The 18,532-nt window shown below is 47.0% G+C and overlaps 1 long non-coding RNA gene across 2 annotated transcripts in view; it reads right to left on the bottom strand.

Annotated features, from left to right (window-relative positions):
- Window positions 1–18,532, bottom strand: part of LOC130369023 (uncharacterized) — a 71,342-nt gene that overhangs the window by 29,242 nt on the left and 23,568 nt on the right. For both annotated transcript variants that reach the window (XR_008892647.1, XR_008892646.1), the window contains exon 2: window positions 4,085–4,146. This is a non-coding gene — a long non-coding RNA (uncharacterized LOC130369023). The remainder of the gene's footprint in view (window positions 1–4,084; window positions 4,147–18,532) is intronic.

Consider the following 18,532-nt stretch of genomic DNA (forward strand, 5'->3'; position numbering starts at 1 on the left):
GATGCTCTCTCTCGTTCCTCGGATGCCTCGGAAGTAGAGCTCTCTCCGCAACACATCATTCCTCCTGACTGCCTGATCTCCACTTCTCCAGCCTCCATCAGGCAAACTCCTCCAGGGAAGACCTTCGTCTCTCCACGCCAACGCCTCGGAATCCTCAAATGGGGTCACTCCTCCCATCTCGCAGGTCATGCGGGCATCAAGAAATCCGTGCAACTCATCTCTCGTTTCTATTGGTGGCCGACTCTGGAGACGGATGTTGTGGATTTTGTGCGAGCCTGCACTGTCTGTGCCCGGGATAAGACTCCTCGCCAGAAGCCCGCTGGTCTTCTTCATCCTCTGCCTGTCCCCGAACAGCCTTGGTCTCTGATTGGTATGGACTTTATTACAGACTTACCCCCATCCCGTGGCAACACTGTTGTTTGGGTGGTCGTTGATCGATTCTCCAAGATGGCACATTTCATCCCTCTTCCTGGTCTTCCTTCAGCGCCTCAGTTGGCAAAACAATTTTTTGTACACATTTTTCGTCTTCACGGGTTGCCCACGCAGATCGTCTCGGACAGAGGCGTCCAATTCGTGTCAAAATTCTGGAGGGCTCTCTGTAAACAACTCAAGATTAAATTAAACTTTTCTTCTGCCTATCATCCTCAATCCAATGGGCAAGTAGAAAGAATTAACCAGGTCCTGGGTGATTATTTACGGCATTTTGTTTCCTCCCGCCAGGATGACTGGGCAGATCTTCTACCATGGGCCGAATTCTCGTATAACTTCAGAGTCTCTGAATCTTCCTCCAAATCCCCATTTTTCGTGGTGTACGGCCGTCACCCTCTTCCCCCCCTCCCCACTCCCTTGCCCTCTGGTTTGCCCGCTGTGGATGAAATATCTCGTGATCTTTCCACCATATGGAAAGAGACCCAAAATTCTCTCTTACAGGCTTCATCACGCATGAAGAAGTTTGCTGATAAGAAAAGAAGAGCTCCCCCCATTTTTTCTCCTGGAGACAAGGTATGGCTCTCCGCTAAATATGTCCGCTTCCGTGTCCCTAGCTACAAATTGGGACCACGCTATCTTGGTCCTTTCAAAATTTTGTGCCAGATTAATCCTGTCTCTTACAAACTTCTTCTTCCTCCTTCTCTTCGTATTCCTAATGCCTTTCACGTTTCTCTTCTTAAACCACTCATCATCAACCGTTTCTCTCCCAAACTTGTTTCTCCCACTCCTGTTTCCGGCTCCTCGGACATCTTCTCCGTAAAGGAGATACTGGCCTCCAAGAAGGTCAGAGGGAAAACCTTTTTTTTGGTCGATTGGGAGGGTTGTAGTCCTGAAGAGAGATCCTGGGAACCTGAGGACAATATCCTAGACAAAAGTCTGCTCCTCAGGTTCTCAGGCTCTAAGAAGAGGGGGAGACCCAAGGGGGGGGTACTGTTACGCCGAGCGCTCCGGGTCCCCGCTCCTCCCCGGAGCGCTCGCTACACTCTCGCTACTGCAGCGCTCCGGTCAGATCCACTGACCCGGTGCGCTGCGATACCGCCTCCAGCCGGGATGCGATTCGCGATGCGGGTGGCGCCCGCTCGCGATGCGCACCCCGGCTCCCGTACCTGACTCGCTCTCCGTCGGTCCTGTCCCGGCGCGCGCGGCCCCGCTCCCTAGGGCGTGCGCGCGCCGGGTCTCTGCGATTTAAAGGGCCACTGCGCCGCTGATTGGCGCAAGTGGTTCTAATCAGTGTGTTCACCTGTGCACTCCCTATGTATACCTCACTTCCCCTGCACTCCCTCGCCGGATCTTGTTGCCATTGTGCCAGTGAAAGCGTTTCCTTGTGTGTTCCTAGCCTGTGTTCCAGACCTCCTGCCGTTGCCCCTGACTACGATCCTTGCTGCCTGCCCCGACCTTCTGCTACGTCCGACCTTGCTTCTGCCTACTCCCTTGTACCGCGCCTATCTTCAGCAGTCAGAGAGGTTGAGCCGTTGCTAGTGGATACGACCTGGTCACTACCGCCGCAGCAAGACCATCCCGCTTTGCGGCGGGCTCTGGTGAAAACCAGTAGTGACTTAGAACCGGTCCACTAGCACGGTCCACGCCAATCCCTCTCTGGCACAGAGGATCCACCTCCTGCCAGCCGGCATCGTGACAGATATAAGGAGGAACATCTTGAAAACACACAAAAACAGATACTGGAGACTAGAAGGGAAATAATAACAAAAGAACAGATGAATCAGTCAAATGTTGAAAATCTGGATGAGGGTCAGGATCCAAAAATTAGGATACCAATCATCACCCAGTATAATAAACACAGCTTCGTATTCCGCAGAATAGTGAAAAGACATTGGAACCTCTTGAAAGGAGATAAAATACTGGGAGACCTCATCCCAAATATCCCCTACTTTGTTTTAAAAAAAAAAAAAAAAAGCACAGAAAATTGGAAACTGGATAGCTCCCACCATTAAGAAGACCCCAATACCAAATAATACAACAGAAACACTACTCGATCTAAAAAATGGTTTTTATCCATTCAGACAATATAGTGCATGTAAAGCTATGGGTAATAGATCTCCCATCCTAACTATTCACAATCAGGTGGATGACATCCTATACAAAATAAAACAACATATCCACTGTAAAACTAAAGTTGTGATATATGGGATTCGTTGCCCCTGCGCTAAAATATATGTTGGCCGTGCCAAACGACAGTTGGCGACAAGAATAAAGGAGCACCTATATAATATCCAAAGGGGGTACGAAGGACATCCCTTGTCCAGTCACTATAAGGAGAAACACTGTCAGTCTGCTGTAGGATCTACATTTTTTGGTATTGAACAAGTGGTACCTCATTGGAGGGGGGGCAATTACATTGCACAACTTTCAAGAATAGAATCCAAGATAATATATAATTTAAACTCATTGAATCCACACAGAATAAGTCAGAATTTGAACTTTTTGGTTTTCTATAATAAGATAAAATAGCTTTCCTCCCAGTAGTAGTTCACATTTTGCATGTACTTGATGTAGATCCTGAATGCCTATAACGAAGGACAATAATGGGTTAACCTCAAACGTGATTGCACTGACCGATATAAGAACAGACAGCACCACCACAGTTGCCACTCCAGATGAAGGAAACCGCTATACAGTTTCCAAACCGCATCGAGGTATTGTGGAGCAAAGGAGCCACCATAGTGACGTCACTATTGAACACCTAACCCGGAAGTTGCACGCAGCTTGGTTGAGACGCCACCGGCCGGGGCGTTCTCCCACTGCATTCACGCAGAGGACTGGACCTGCATAACAGACATGGGATCTATTAGGACCAGAACGTAACCGGGGATATATGGAGCCGCAGCTGTGCATCAGACATCACACCAGCGGTCAATAAGGTACCGATCACAGTGCATTAACCCACTCACTGCGGATCTGGTTAAAACTAATAACCGTGACCTCCATAGCTACAATTTGAATTAATGCAAGGTTCCTATCTAAAGAGGATAATATTGGATGTGTTTTATTTTGTACTTTAGATTTTTTAGAGGGAATATTGATGCAGTAGATGAACTATTACAATAGCATCCGCCCAGCCAGCTATAAGTCTTATAAACCTGACATTAATTCCATAACAGGTACAGTTATAGTACTCACCAGCTATTGCAAAATTGGTATCATAAAAGTATACTAAATTATCACTCTACTCTATTCACTCGTACAGATTTAACAGCTTACCTGTTTCTTCTGCTGCAAATCACCCTGTCTACACCCTGACTGTATGACAAGCTTCTCATCTAGACAAATTTATTACTGCCTGACAACTAAGGTATGCCTATATAATACTATCATTAGTTAATATTTTCTTCTGTATATCCATACCAGCGCTCACTATATTTCTTATTCATATATCCTGCAACACTAGCACAACATACAGAGATAGGTACAAAGAGAAAACAACTACCTGGCACTGGTAATGGAACAGGCTATCAATCACATGCAGGTGAGTGACCAAGCCAAGCAGTATAGTTCAATGAGTGGTGCATCACAGATATGAAAATAACATCTTGTTTAATGTGTGGACACAGAAGAAAATGAAATCTGGAGCACTCACCCAATAATCTTGACAGTCGATGCTTTATTGTGAGAAATCCACATGGATAAAACCTAAATTTTCTAAAAAAAAAAAAACAAATTGGCAAATCGTCCGAATCTAAATTTTAAAAAAATTATCTCTAACCACAACTCTAACTACTCATCTCTACCCACAACGATACCAAATATTTGTAGCATTTTTTTTTATACTTCTCCTTCCAGTTCACTGCCTATAAGAGGCTGTAAATCATACTAACATCTTTTGCTACACTCCCCTGACTCCAATAACCCCATGACCTGCAAATAATGTTTGGACACAGCCTTGTACACCAGTTTTTAACATACTAAAGTTGCATTTTTGTGCACATGTATCAACTGCACATATATTTGCAACTCATTTACATTTTTACACTGCACAACTTTTTAAAAGTGAGTTAGACTTAGCAGAAGGTCAAGTGTCCTACTACAATTTAAAGAAGAAACTGGCATAAATTGTAGCAAAAATGTATATTAGATTTTGGTATCAAACCAATCAAGTTTATTGATATGCCCAAGAAAAACATGTGTTAATCACAAGGGGATATTACCCAGGCAGAGACGTACAAAAGAAAAGCATACAAGAAAACAAAAAACAAAAACAAAGCAAACATGCCTTTCAAAGCAAAACATGCCTTTCAAAGCAAACATGCCTTTCAAAAAAAAACATACCATTGTAATGCACATTAATACAATGACAGGTTGTATCTGGTGTCTGGACAGTAGTGGAGTAGAACCAGGGCTCCCATACCTTGTGGACCTATCTACCCCATCTTCCCTCATAGCAGACAGTTTTTTCAGAAAACTCAATATAATTAACCCGAGCAATCATAATATCCTAGGAAACGTTGGGCTGTTTCCATTTAGAGGCACTATGTATTCTAGCTGCCAACAACACAAAATTAGAAAAACAAAAATATTTAAAATGTATAGCAGCTTTTTGTTTGTGGCACATGGAAAGCCAAAGTTGTGGCAAATTTATTTAGAGGCCTGCACCTAAATTTGGTGCATCTCACTCCAGCCTAATTTAGATTTAGGCTGATGTCACACACAACAGTTTTTAGGAAAACTGCCACTGCAGTTTGTGAGCTAAAGACAAAAGTGGTTCCAGCGAACAGGAAAACTATAAGACCTTCCTGCAGCCCTTATCTCACTAGCTGCTCTTCCCTACCTTTTTGGAGTCAGCTCCGAACTAGGCGATGGTCCCTTCCTAATTAAGTGCACAGGGAAGGGTAGGATAGTCAGAAAGCTGGGTCAGAACCAAATTAAAAACTCAGTAATAGAATCAGAACCAAAATCATAGTAGTGGCCAGAGCCAACATCAGAAAGAAGAGATAATGTCAGGGACAAAATCAGCAACTGTACCAGATGCTAGAGTCAGATGCCAGAGCCAAGAGGGATCTTCAGAACCAGATGCAGGAAAATAAAGAAATACGGGAAAGAATACATTAAAACACTAGGCAGGGTAACATGAGTGAAACACCATAGTAGCAATCATTGGCAAACGTGGCCAGCAGCCATCTGTTTAAATCTGGTGCTGTTAAGTATGGTGATTGGCCCAGAATTTGCACTCCTAGATTTCAGCTTTCAGGTCTGGTGGCCCCAGCAATAGAGTGATGTTGTGCAGGAAGGAGTAGCCTAGGACCACTGATGGTCTGCAGTGGGGTAAGTACTATACACCAATTCTGGCTTTGGCTTAAAGAGTGATGTTGTGCAGGAAGGAGTAGGCTAGGACCACTGCTGGTCTGCGGTGGGGTAAGTACTATACACCAATTCTGGCTTTGGCTTATACCCTTATACATCCTTACACATCTTATCCCCGATCTCGATGCAGCGCCTTCTCGGAGGCAGCACATAATGGCGGGACCCCTGCAATCATACATCTTATACTCTATCCTTTGGATAAAAGATAAGATGTATAAACCCGGAATATCCCGTTAAAAACTGCTGTGAATTTCCCTGGGAGTGTTTCTAGACAATTTCTGGAAGAACATAAATGTAATTCAACAAGTTTGAAATATATTTGAATTAAAAAGAAATTCTTACAGCACTTGCTATAAACATAAACCATGCCCTTAATGTGCTTGAACCTGCATGATTGACAGCTCAGGGACCTCTAACATCACCGCTCTGCTCAGAGAACTTGCGTAGGCCCAGAAGCAGACACAGAATTCCTGTGAGCAGAGCGGTTGTGGGCATGAATAGGAGTCAAAAAAAGTGACTATCTGGACTATCATGAAGACTTCTCCATGATGCAACTCCACAGAATCTGCCAGACAAACATTTCAGGCTCCTCACTCCTGCATAATCCCCACCTCTATATAAATGCCCCATGTGTATTGTTCCACACAGTCTTTGTGCCCACTTTATGCTGCCATATAATAGACTCCTCTGTGCCCTAGTTAGGCAGCTCTTTTACCATAATATAATATTTAAACTCACCTATAAGCCTCAATATATTATTAGGCCTCCTCTATGCCCCAATATAATATTAGTTTACTCCTGTGCCCCCATATAGTATCAGGCCCCCTCTGTGCCCTCTTATAGAACTTAGGCTCACCTCTTAGCCCCTATATAGAACTTAGGCTCACCTTTTTGCCCCTATATAATATTAGGGCCACCTCTGTGCCCCCCTGGATAGTAGTTGACCCTCCTTGCCCCCTATACAGCAGTTTGGCCCATCTCTGGCACTCATATAGTATAAGGCTTGCCTCTATCCCCATATAATACTATGCCCACCTCTGTGCCCCAAGTAGATAGACAAAATTCTGTGCCTCCATTGAGTATAAGGCTTCCCTCTGGCCCCCCCTAGAGTATTAGGGCGACCTCAACACAGCAGTTAAGCCTATTTTTGGACTAGTTGGAACAACTAGTTGGAACAACCTCTGACCCCCCATATAGTAGTTGGGCCCACCTCTGGAGCCCCCACATAGTAGTTGGGCCCATTAACTGGTCAACCTAAAAAAAAAAAAACTCACCTGTCATACCAGTTACCTGCAGCTCCTCTCATCTCTAGGTTTCTCCACAGCTCCCCTTCTGTCTGAGCTTCTCGTACAGGCAGAGTGTTACAGAGATACTGCCTGCACCAGAAGCTCCCAGTTGACATTCTTTTTTCAATTGTGTGCGTGGCTGTACAAGACAATGTGTGATTGACATACATGGCTGACATGCCAGCGGCTAGCTGTGTGGAGATCCCACACAAGATCTGAATGGAAATAGTATATATACAACAAATGATCTTAAGGATCAACAAAACTCCTATTATCCCATGCACCCACAATTTAAAAGGGTATCACACCAGAGGATGGGAAAAAGATACTGGAGGCATTGGGGAAACATCTGGAGGTAAGTCCAGGGTTTTTTTTTTTTTTTTAAATGCCAGTAGTTGGGCATGATTTTACAGAAAAGTTCTATCTTTGAGGACCCCCAGTGATCTCCTGAACGGGGCCCCAGCAGTCTATTGGAGAAAGGAAGCCCCGGCCGACACGTCCCTTCCATGTATGTCTATGAGATACTTGGAGGGGGCGTGTCGGCCACCGCTCCGTGCAGGGGTCGGCGCGCCCCCTTCCAGCAGACTGCCAGGGCCCCCATTCAGGAGATCTAATTGCTTTAAAATTGCTTTAAAATATATACATACTAGCTGAGTACACAGCATTGCCCAGATTTTCCTTCCTAATTCTTGTAGGGGAGGAAAAGCAACAAAAGAGAAAGCTTTTGACCTCATATGCCATCCTCATATGTTGTCCTCAAATTCCGACCTCACATCCCGACCTCATATCCCATCCTCATATGCCGTCCTCATATCCCAACCATATATCCTGTCCTCATATCCCATTGTTATATTTTGTCCTCATATCCCGTCTTCATATCCTGTCTTCATATCCCGTCCTCATATTCCGATCTCATATCCCGTCCTCATATTCTGTCCTCATATCCTGACCTCATATCCTGTCCTCAGGTGGGTTTGAGTTGTGATGAAGATATTGTAACCGAAAATAGAAGGGATTGTGGCTTTGTGGGAGAAAATAAAAGGGGTGTAACTTAAAGGTGGGCGTGTCTTTGTGAAATGTCACGTTTCATGCGTGGAGGGTGTAGCTTCCAAGCTGAACTGACACACTCACCAGGAGATGCAGAGCGGAGTTCATGGAGTAAGGTACCGGAAGTCATATACTTGCATGGGACTTGAAACAAAAAAAACCTCCTTCACATATGGGGGTAGGATAGGGTTGATTTAACTGTTATATATTTTTATTTTACATATAGGTAACGTGTGAACAAGTATTATTGAAATATTTTCAGCTGTATAAAAAAGTTATGCTGGAACGTACATTTCCCATAGATTTGCATGAGACTTTAAACAAAAACCCGACCCTCGTAAATGGGGTATCCTATTACCGTACCTCCTTCTCTTCCTCTCAGATCTCACACATGTGCCACCCTTGTATCCCATTACCGTACCTCCTTCTTCACCTCTCTGATCTTGCAAATGCGCACCAGATTTCGCCTGTCAGATTTCGCACATGTGCAACTGCACCGCCTCTCAGATATTGCACATTCACGCCTGCGCCGCCTCAGATCTCGCACATGCACCGCGTCACTGCAGTCTTCATGAGCGAGATCTGAGAGGCAGAGAAAGAAGTATGGTAATAGGATACATACAAGGGCGGGCCGGATGGGTGAAAGTTGCGTGTTTTTCTGAGCACAGTGCCGCTCTCTCTCAATCCATACCCTGAGAGCCCAGTTCTATCTTTTTCCATACAGGGGCAGATCCAGAGTCTTGCCTTGGTCGACACACCCCCTCCCATAGAGTAGCATTCAGGGGGCGTAGCGTGATGTCACAAGGGGCGTGGCTGTGACTTCACAACCCCCTCAGCCCGCACCCAGAGTTTGGAACAAAATGTTCCGAACACTGAGGCAGTGGAGTACCCCTTTAAGTACGCAGCATTGTTCCCCCACAAAAGGTAGGCAGAATAGCTCCCCCCACACTAGGTAGGCAGCATAGTCCCCCCCCCCCCCCACACACACTAGGTAGGCAGCATAGTTCCCCCACACTAGGTAGGCAGCATAGTTCCCTCACACTAGGTTGTTAGCATAGTTCCCCCCGCATTAGGTTGTCAGTATAGTTCCCCCCACACTAGGTTGTCAGCATAGTTCCCCCCACACTAGGTAGGCAGCATAGTTCCCCCACACTAGGTAGGCAGCATAGTTCCCCCAAACTAGGTTGTCAGCATAGTTCCCCCACAGTAGGTTGTCAGCATAGTTCCCCCCTGTTAGGTTGTCAGCATAGTTCCCCCACACTAGGTTGGCAGTATAGTTCCCTCACATTAGGTTGGCTGTATAGTTCCCCCACATTAGGTTGGCAATATAGTTCTCCCACATTAGGTTGGCAGTATAGTTCCCCCCACACTAGGTTGGCAGTATAGTTCCCCCCACATTGGGTTGGCAGTATAGTTTCCCCCACAGTAGGTTGTCAGCATAGTTCCCACCACATTAGGTTGGCAGTATAATTCCCCCACAATAGGTTGGCAGTATAATTCCCCCCACATTAGGCTGGCAGTATAGTTCCCCCACTTAGGTTGTAGTCCCCCCACATTAGGTTGGCAGTATAGTTCCCCCACATTAGGCTGGCAGTATAGTTCCCCCACATTAGGTTGTAGTTCCCCTCACATTAGGCTGGCAGTATAGTTCCCCCACATTAGGCTGGCAGTATAGTTCCCCCACATTAGGTTGTAGTTCCCCTCACATTAGGCTGGCAGTATAGTTCCCCCACATTAGGTTGGCAGTATAGTTCCCCCACATTAGGTTGGCAGTATAGTTCTCCCACATTAGGTTGTAGTTCCCCCACATTAGGTAGGCAGTGGCCCCCACAGACATACAGCCTTCAGCCATATACAGTGAATGGCTTGAGGCTGTATGCCTGTGTACTGCCCCACCGCTCCTCCGGTCATGACCTATAGGCCATAGCAGTAGTTCCCGGGACTGGAGGAGCAGTGGTCGGAGCACCGAAGATGACGCGCCGCTGGTAATTTACCATGTGCGCGTCCTCCTTCTAGCTGCTCCGCTCCGCTCTGCTCTGTTTCTATTGGTCCCTGCATGCGCTACCTACCGGCAGCCCCTGCATTTTTCAAGTTAACGCGGGGCCGCAGAAAAATGACCGGGACATCCTTGTGTCCTGAAAAGATGTTTTGAGACATAGGGATGTCCCAAATGTGACGGGGGGAATTAATGTCGGCTGGGACGCCCGGGGTATGGATAATCTGTACCCGTATAAGATGACCTCCGACTTTTGAGAACATTTTCCTGGGTTATATATGTGCTGTATATAATGTAACAACCCTATAATATCTCTTTCCTTCAATGTTAGCTGGGCACATTTCGATTCCCACCAATATATAAGACGGGCAGGACCATGTGTGTTAGTGTGGGTGGGTGGCCTGGTTGGTGAACCTTTTTCCTTTTTGCCTGGGTGCGGCGTGGTCATTTTAAAGATTACCACTGATCACCCACTGTTAATACTCGGTTAAGTACAGTCTGGCACAAAATGGTTCTGGGTATAAAATGGGCATTAAAATGCAAAGACTTGATATTTTTCCTGACTTAAAAAGTAACTGGTATTTTCAAAGGGTTAAATGACTTTGACCACTGAACTCACACTGCCAACACACAGAATAGATGCCCTACATCAAATTCCATTGGGTTCAGTTTGAATTGATGTAATTCTGGACATAAAATGAAAAATTTGACTAAATAACTGGTGTTTCCTAAAGGTTCAATGGCTTTGGACCACTAATTTCTCACTGTTAACACTCAGAAAAAGATGTTGCACATTCAGTTTAGTTAACCTCTTTAAAGGAAAACTGTCAGCTTGCTCCCCCCACACTAACCAGCGGTACTGTCTGGTAGTGCGGGGGGACGCTGATCAGTTTGATCCTAAACGTGCCCAGATCCACCGCGCCGTTTGGCGATAATTTCGGAATATGCAAATGAGGTGCTAACTGGCACCGGTCGGACTAACTGTTACTCTGACGTCGGTGCTGCCCAGCTCATCAATATTCCTCCTTTCCCTCCGCCTCTCCCTCTTCTCCCCGCTCTGTAATGACGAGAGAGGGGAGGAATATTGATGATCTGGGCGGCGTTGGGGCCAGCGGCACTAACGTCAGAGTGCCAGTTAGCCTGGCCGGTGCCAGTGTGCACCTAATTTGCATATACCGAAAATAGAAGATTACGGTGCGGCGGATCCGGGCACGGTAAGGATCAAACTGATCAGCGTCCCCGCACTACCAGTCAGTACCGCTGGTTAATGCGGGGGGAGAGAGCTGACAGTTTTCCTCTAAGGACACAGCCCATTTTGCCCTAAGGACACAGCCAATTTTCTTTTTTGGGGCAAATCTGTGTCTTTGTTCCATAACAACTGGTCTGCTGGTTATACTAGTCTGTAGATGGTATAATCTATACCCAGCAGTCCATTTCTAATAGTATTTGAGAGAGAGTCTTTGTGCAATTTTGGGTTCAGTACACAGTGACTGTGTGCTCCAGCATTGTTGTAAACTGCTGGTGCTGTGCATACTGTAGCGCATTTTTCTGCCCTCATAAGTGCATACCACATACCTACATCTAAGTGGTGTACTATTTTGTAAGAGAAAAGAAAAGGATGTGGAGCTCACAGTAAAAGTACGAGGTTAACTGTATTCCTTCACTCAAGGAAAGGTAATAATATCAAAAAATATAAAAGAGTTCAGTCCTCAGTAACTCACTACTCAAAAGAAGTATGTGATGAATGCGTGGAAACCTGTGCTAACTAATAGTGTGACACTCGATCATCAGTGCCCCTCCCACAATATTGTGTAATATTAAATAATGTAAATATATATTACATTCATATTCACAAGCCAGCATATAAAAATATTATTTAATATATTAAAATGATAGTCGATACCTCCAAATATTCACCACCGCAGGGCCCTTGCGGTTATTGGCGTATACGAGAGCTATTAATAAAAATGTTAACATTTGTTCACAACAATAGGAGGATATATAATAACGGTTCACTTTTAAATAGATGTAAATATATTATTGAAGTTCTATAAATGCCACCAAAAAAGTCCTGTAGAATAATAGACCTGTTCAGGAATAAAAGTCCTGCTGAGAGGGAAAATCCTGTTGGGTATAAAAAGAATGTCTCCACTCCTAGACACTGTAAATGGAAATATAAGTTCCAAATTCACAAATAGTCTGTGACTACTATATCACTCTGTGGAACGTATCACACTGTTTTTCAACTATTTTCCTATTAGAATACAAAGTTTTTGTTTAGCACTGTGTGCCACTCACCGCCCTCGGCTGGGGTTTTCGATGTTGCGCTCCGGGAAGGTGACTCCTTTGGCCGGGAGCGGCGACACCCGTGTGTCGTGGTCAAGCCGAGACTATTTGTGAATTTGGAACTTATATTTCCATTTACAGCGTATAGGAGTGGAGACATTCTTTTTATCCCAAAAGGATTTTCCCTCTTAGCAGGACTTTTATTCCTGAACAGGTCTATTATTCTACAGGACTTTTTTGGTGGCATTTATAGAACTTCAATAATATATTTACATCTATTTAAAAGTGAACCGTTATTATATATCCTCCTATTGTAGTGAACAATTGTTAAAATTTTTATTAATAGCTCTGATATTGGCCAATAATCGCAAGGGCCCTGCGGTGGTGAATATTTGGAGGTATCGACTATCATTTTAATGTATTAAATAATATTTTTATATGCTGGCTTGTTAATATGAATCTAATATATATTTACATTATTTAATATTACACAATATTGTGGGAGGGGCACTGATGATCGAGTGTCACACTATTAGTTAACACAGGTTTCCACGTATCCATCACATACTTCTTTTGAGTAGTGAATTACTGAGGACTGAACTCGTGTACTATTTTGTACCTGTTAATCTGTCAAGGGCCTAAATACTGTGAAAGGACAGCCAAAAGTAATCACCGGCTGGTGTTTTACTCCAATATGTTTTTTCAAGCGTACTGTAGCAAATTTTTCTGCCGTTTGTTCCACCACAAATGGCCTTCTGGTTATTATAGTCTGTAGAAGGTAAAAAAAACATACCCAGCAGTCCATTCCTAATAGTCTGTGAAAGAATGCAATTTAGTGTTTAGTACATTTATTAACCCCTTGGGGACCGAGCCCATTTTTACCCCAAGGACCAGAGCATTTTTTGCAATTCTGACCTTTAAAGGGTAGCTCCCACCATCCCTTTTTTTTTCTTTCTGTCCCTGCCTATCTATCCCTAACCCCCTCCCTGCCTTTAGTGTGCTCACTACCAGGCAGACTTCCTCAGCAGGCGTGACGTCACTGATGCCTGCTGGGGGGTTCGACTTCCGCCCTTAGTTCAACTATGCAGGGTGCCCCCAGCTGTTTCACCACTACAACTCCCACCTTTCCCTGACATCTATTGGCTGTCAGGGCATGCTGGGAGTTGAAGTGGGGAAACAACTGTAGGCACCCTGTGGTGAAAACAGTCTCAGCCGCAGCTGCCCCACATCCCGCTCCCCCAGACCCCGCCGTGCAACACCCCCCTCCCTCTGACCGCCCGAAAAAGACATTCCGCTCCCCCAAACTCCGCAAATCCATCACCCCCAGACCACCCCCCACAATGCCCAAATGACAAGAAGAAAGTAATTTGTAAAGTATTATAAGACCTCAGATCAGACTTACCCATCCGGAGGATCAGCGCAGTAATGAGTGCCTCCGGACAGGGTAACGGAGGTGGGCGGGGCCGCGCGCGAGGCCAGTGGAGCTGGCCAATGCGCGCAGCCCCAGCTATCAGCGTGCTCGCTCTCGCCTGTTTGATTGACAGGCGGGAGCGAGCACCGCAGTGACTGAATTTCGACTAATTGCCAGCTTAAATGAGTCGAAATTCAGTAGTGACGTCACTGCCGAATGCATTCGGCCACTAGGAGGGCGACCCCTAGTGGCTGTATTTAAAAGTGATTTTAAACTGGTTTAAAATCACTTTTTTTTAATTAAAGCATATTAGAGATATGTTGTAGTACTTAAGTACTACAACATATACATTTTTAGGTTTCATGACAGTGCCCATTTAAGCATTAATAACCCTGGGATGCTTGTACTTATGAATTTGAATTCAGAGATTGTTTTTTTGTGATATATTCTACTTTATGTTAGGGGTAAATTTTTGTCGATACTTGCATCATTTCTTGAAGAAAAATTCTAAAATTTCATAAAAAATTTGAACATTTTTATAACTTTGAATCTCTCTGCTTGTAAGGAAAGTATACATACAAAATAAATTATATATTGATTCACATATACAATGGGGGAGATTTATCAAAACCTGTCCAGAGGAAAAGTTGCCCAGTTGCCCATAGCAACCAATCAGATCGCTTCTTTCATTTTTAACAAGGCCTCTGAAAAATGAAAGAAGCGATCTGATTGGTTGCTATGGGCAACTGGACAACTTTTCCTTTGCACAGGTTTTGATAAATCTCCCCCAATATGTGTCACGATGCCGGCTGGCAGGTGGTGGATCCTCTGTGCCAGAGAGGGATTGGCGTGGACCGTGCTAGAGGATCGGTTCTAAGTCACTACTGGTTTTCACCAGAGCCCGCCGCAAAGCGGGATGGTCTTGCTGCGGCGGTAGTGACCAGGTCGTATCCCCTAGCAACGGCTCAACCTCTCTGGCTGCTGAAGATAGGCGCGGTACAAGGGAGTAGACAGAAGCAAGGTCGGACGTAGCAGAAGGTCGGGGCAGGCAGCAAGGATCGTAGTCAGGGGCAACGGCAGAAGGTCTGGAATCACAGGCAAGGAACACACAAGGAACGCTTTCACTGGCACTAGGGCAACAAGATCCGGCCAGGGAGTGCAAGGGAGGAGACTAGATATATCCAGGGAACAGGTGGGAACCAATTAAGCTAATTGGGCCAGGCACCAATCATTGGTGCACTGGCCCTTTAAATCTCAGAGAGCTGGCGCGCGCGCGCCCTAGAGAGCGGAGCCGCGCGCGCCAGCACATGACAGCAGGGGACCGGGACGGGTAAGTGACCTGGGATGCGATTCGCGAGCGGGCGCGTCCCGCTGAGCGAATCGCATCCCCAACGGCCATGACAGTGCGGCGCTCCCGGTCAGCGGGACTGACCGGGGCGCTGCAGGGAGAAAGACGCCGTGAGCGCTCCGGGGAGGAGCGGGGACCCGGAGCGCTAGGCGTAACAGTACCCCCCCCCTTAGGTCTCCCCTTCTCTTTGCCCGGTAACTGCCTCCCCTGGGATGAGGACACCTGGAAAGAATGGAGGGTTTCCTCAACGGCAGGCAGTACAGCAGGAGTGGGAATGGGGAGGGAGGGCAGAGGGCGAGGCCTGGCATGGGGCAGTGTGACACCAGGACGGGGGCCATGGGGTGGCACAGAGGCTTGGCTGACGGGACTGGGAGGGGGGGAAGGGCATTTCCTGTGGCAGGCAGAGTCCTTAATGACCTTAGGGGGACCGGATACAGAAGGAACCACAGGGTCACGGCAGGGAGTACTGGGAACCGGTTTTAGACAGTTCTTGGAACAAGAGGACCCCCAACTCCTGATCTCCCCAGTGGACCAATCCAGGGTAGGGGAATGAAGTTGAAGCCAGGGAAGTCCAAGGAGAATTTCCGAGGTGCAATTGGGGAGGACCAAAAGTTCAATCCTCTCATGATGAGATCCGATGCTCATAAGAAGGGGCTCCGTGCGGAAACGTATGGTGCAATCCAACTTGGCTCCGTTGACCGCGGAAACGTGGAGTGGCTTGACAAGACGGGTCACCGGAATGCGGAATTTATTCACTAGGGACTCTCGAATAAAATTTCCAGAAGCTCCAGAGTCCAGGCAGGCCACGGCTGAGAGAGAAGAGCTGGCTGAAGCAGAAATCCGCACGGGTACCGTGAGACGTGGAGGAGCAGACTTGGAACCAAGAGACGCCACACCCACGTGAGCTGGGTGCGTGCGTGCGTTTCCCAGGCGTGGAGGACGGATAGGGCAATCCACCAAGAAATGCTCGGTACTGGCACAGTAAAGACAGAGATTTTCTTCCCTGCGGCGATTCCTCTCTTCCTGGGTCAGGCGAGACTTATCCACTTGCATGGCCTCCTCGGCGGGAGGCCCAGGCGTAGATTGCAACGGATACTGTGGGAGAGGTGCCCAGAGATCTAAGTCTTTTTCCTGGCGGAGCTCTTGGTGTCGCTCAGAAAAACGCATGTCAATGCGGGTAGCTAGATGGATGAGTTCTTGCAGATTGGCAGGAATCTCTCGTGCGGCCAGCACATCCTTGATGCGACTGGATAGGCCTTTTTTAAAGGTCGCGCAGAGAGCCTCGTTATTCCAGGATAATTCTGAAGCAAGAGTACGGAATTGTACGGCATACTCGCCAACGGAAGAATTACCCTGGACCAGGTTCAGCAGGGCAGTCTCGGCAGAAGAAGCTCGGGCTGGCTCCTCGAAGACACTCCGGAGTTCAGTGAAGAAGGCCTGGACTGTGGCTGTGGCAGGATCATTGCGGTCCCAGAGCGGTGTGGCCCAAGACAAGGCCTTTCCTGAGAGAAGGCTTACTACGAACGCCACCTTAGACCGTTCTGAAGGAAACAAGTCCGACATCATCTCCATATGCAGGGAACACTGAGACAAAAATCCACGGCAGAGTCTGGAGTCCCCATCAAATTTGTCCGGCAGGGACAAGCGGAGGCTAGGAGCGGCCACTCGCTGCGGAGGAGGTGCAGGAGCTGGCGGAGGAGATGGTTGCTGCTGTAGCAGAGGCAGAAGTTGCTGTAACGTGGCGGTCAACTGCGACAGCTGCTGTCCTTGTTGGGCAATCTGCTGCGATTGCTGAGCGACCACCGTGGTAAGGTCAGCGAGACTTGGCAGCGGCACCTCAGCGGGATCCATGGCCGGATCTACTGTCACGATTCCGGCTGGCTGGTAGTGGATCCTCTGTGTCAGCGAGGGATTGGCGGGGACCGTGCTAGTGGACCGGTTCTAAGAGGCTACTGGTTTTCACCAGAGCCCGCCGCAAAGCGGGATGGTCTTGCTGCGGCAGTAGCAACCAGGTCGTATCCACTAGCAACGGCTCTACCTCGCTGACTGCTGAGAAGGCGTGGGACAGAAGGACTAGGCAGAGGCAAGGTCGGACGTAGCAGAAGGTCGGGGCAGGCAGCAAGGATCGTAGTCAGGGGCAACGGCAGAAGGTCTGGAATCACAGGCAAGGAACACACAAGGAACGCTTTCACTGGCACTAGGGCAACAAGATCCGGCCAGGGAGTGCAAGGGAGGAGACTAGATATATCCAGGGAACAGGTGGGAACCAATTAAGCTAATTGGGCCAGGCACCAATCATTGGTGCACTGGCCCTTTAAATCTCAGAGAGCTGGCGCGCGCGCGCCCTAGAGAGCGGAGCCGCGCGCGCCAGCACATGACAGCAGGGGACCGGGACGGGTAAGTGACCTGGGATGCGATTCGCGAGCGGGCGCGTCCCGCTGAGCGAATCGCATCCCCAACGGCCATGACAGTGCGGCGCTCCCGGTCAGCGGGACTGACCGGGGCGCTGCAGGGAGAAAGACGCCGTGAGCGCTCCGGGGAGGAGCGGGGACCCGGAGCGCTAGGCGTAACAATATGTCTACTTTATGGAGGCAAAAATTCAAAATCTTCAAAATGTTCTTGTAGACCCATATTTTTCATATTATAAGGGGTAAAAGGAGAAAAAGCCCACCAAAATATGTAACCCAAAATATCATGTGTGGATGTAAAGTGCTTTGTGGGCACACTAGAGGGCTCAGAAGAGAAAGAGCGACAATGGGGTTTATTAGAGCGAATTTTGCTGAAATGGTTTTTGGGTGGCATGTTGAATTTAGGAAGCCCCTATGGTGTCAGAACAGCGAAAAACACCCCACATGGTATAATATTTGGGAAACTACGCCCCTCAAGGAACATAATAAGGGGTACAGTGAGCCTTAACACCCCACAGGTGTTTGACGACTTTGCATTGGAGTTGGACGTGAAAATGAAAAAAAATTATTTTTTTACTAAAGTGCTGATGTTACCCCAAATTTTTCATTTTCACAAGGGGTAATAGGTGAAAATGTCCCCCAAAATTTCAAACTCCATTTCTCTCGAGTAAGAAAATACCTCATATGTGGATGTAAAGTGATCTGCGGGTGCACTAGAGGGCTCAAAAGGGAGGAAGCGACATTGGGCTTTTGGAAAGCAAATTTTTGCTGAAATGGTTTTTGTTGGGCATGTCTCATTTAGGAAGCCCCCATGGTGCCAGAATAGCAAAAAACACCCCATTTGGCAAACTATTTGGGAAACTACACCCCTCAAGGAACATAACAAGGGGTACAGTGAGCCTTAATACCCCACAGGTGTTTGACGGCTTTGCGTTGAAGTTGACG

The sequence above is a fragment of the Hyla sarda genome, chromosome 4 (genome assembly GCF_029499605.1).
Source record: "Hyla sarda isolate aHylSar1 chromosome 4, aHylSar1.hap1, whole genome shotgun sequence".
Taxonomy (NCBI): domain Eukaryota; kingdom Metazoa; phylum Chordata; class Amphibia; order Anura; family Hylidae; genus Hyla; species Hyla sarda.